Below are 2,137 nucleotides of genomic sequence, written 5' to 3' on the forward strand. Positions count from 1 at the left end.
TCATAAATTCCAAGGTGACACAACACAGGGGCCAGAACTCGATCAAGAGAGACCACTAAGAAGGGGATCTGGTTCAATTCATGGGATGTCTTTGCAACACGATGAATGCAGTGGGAGACGCAGTGTGGACAAGGAAGTCCCTGTGCCTTGAGGGTTCAGAGGTAGCAGAGAGGCCACTTTCCTCCTCAGCATGTCTGACAGCATCTCTCCTCAGTCTCCCTCTGGCTCATTCCCCTTGCAGCACTGGCTTTGCTTCTTTGACTTGAAAACTGGAAACAAGTACCTGCCTTGGGGCCTTTGCACTGGCCATTCCCTCTGCCAGGCACACACTTTCCCCATATTCCTTCATCTACCCCTCTGTCTTACTTGAGGTCTGTGTCCCATTGTCACCTTGTTTGCAGAATGGCTTACATACCCATGAAAACAGCTATTCACTCTCTACTTTTCCCACTTTCTTTTTCTTCATTCCACCTGCCACCACCTGAAATGCTATTTAATTTTATTTGTTAATGTATTCTTTCTCCAATGATAAGGACTTTTGTTCTTTACCACCCCATACTCATTGACTAGACAATGCCTAAAATTAAGACAGTACTCAATTTATATTCCTGAAACTTAAAATAATTTTTATTTTATTTTCTTAAAGATTTTTTTTTATTTTATTTATTGGACAGAGAGAGAGACAGCCAGCGAGAGAGGGAACACAGGCAGGGGGAGTGGGAGAGGAAGAAGCAGGCTCCCAGCGGAGGAGCCTGATGTGGGGCTTGATCCCATAACGCCAGGATCACTCCCTGAGCCGAAGGCAGATGCCTAACAACTGAGACACCCAGGCACCCCTTAAAATAATTTTTAAATTAAAACTGTAGAATACATGGCCTTTTAGGAAAAAAGTGATTGGAACGAAATTTCCATAACTATGGTGGCATAGGGAGTCTCCTGAAGGGAAGCATATCCGTGCACAACATATTAAAGTGAATTTCTATAATGTAAAACAAAAAAAAAAGTAACATTTTAAATCTGAGAGTAATAAAAGATTGTGTGAAAATTAGTCATGCTATTTGCTTCTGTCCTTGAAGTCACCTCCAACACATGGAACCAGGCAATGATACACAAATTTCCGAGTTTCTTCTTCTGGGATTTTCAGAGGAACCAGAGCTGCAGCCCCTCCTATTCGTGCTTTTCCTCTCCATGTACCTGATCACTTTTTTGGAAACCTGCTCATCGTCCTGGCCGTCAGCTCAGACTCCCACCTCCACACCCCCATGTACTTCTTCCTGGCCAACCTGTCCTTTGTAGACACTTGTTCCACCTCCACCACCATCCCCAAGATGCTGTGGAACATCCAGGTTCAGAGCAAAGTCATAACATATGCAGGCTGTGTTATGCAGATTTATTTTCTCATACTCTTTGCCGTGTTGGACATCTTTCTCCTGAGTGTGATGGCTTATGACTGGTTTGTGGCCATCTGTCACCCCCTGCACTACACGGTCATCATGAATTCCCAGCTTTGTGGACTGCTGGTTCTGGTGTCCTGGGTCATGTGTATCCTAAATTCCTTCCTACAAAGTTTAATGATGTTACGGCTTTCCTTCTGTTCACATTTGCATATCCCCCACTTTTTTGTGAACTCAGTGATATGGTCCAACTTGCCTGTTCTGACACCTTTCTTAACAACTTGGTGATGTATTTTGCAGCTGTTCTGCTGGGTGGGGGTCCTTTTGCTGGGATCCTTTACTCTTATTCTAAGATTGTTTCCTCCATAGTTAGAATATCATCAGCTCAAGGCAAGTACAAAGCATTTTCCACCTGTGCGTCTCACCTCTCAGTTGTCTCCTTATTTTATTGCACGATGCTCAGTGTGTACCTGAGCTCTGCTGCCACCCAGAGCTCCCACGCAAGTGCCGTGGCCTCGGTGATGTACACGGTGGTCACCCCCATGCTGAAACCCTTCATCTACAGCCTGAGGATCACAGACATAAAGAGGGCTCTGAGAGGAATCATTGGGGTTCCAGTGATGTAAGGCCCATTCATCCTGGGACTGAAGAAGTGCCCACGATTGCAGTGCTCAGAGCCAAAAACTGCCATGATTTGATCAGACTCTGGAGGTAGAATTGGCTCCTTCTATTTATTACCTGGA

At 45.0% G+C, this 2,137-nt stretch overlaps 1 pseudogene; it reads left to right on the forward strand.

Annotated features, from left to right (window-relative positions):
• Nucleotides 1-1,283: 1,283 nt before the first annotated feature.
• On the forward strand, nt 1,284-1,936 carry LOC125283732 (olfactory receptor 7A10-like; annotated as a pseudogene).
• Nucleotides 1,937-2,137: the final 201 nt, after the last annotated feature.

This window comes from Ursus arctos, unplaced genomic scaffold (genome assembly GCF_023065955.2).
Source record: "Ursus arctos isolate Adak ecotype North America unplaced genomic scaffold, UrsArc2.0 scaffold_14, whole genome shotgun sequence".
Taxonomy (NCBI): Eukaryota; Metazoa; Chordata; class Mammalia; order Carnivora; family Ursidae; genus Ursus; species Ursus arctos.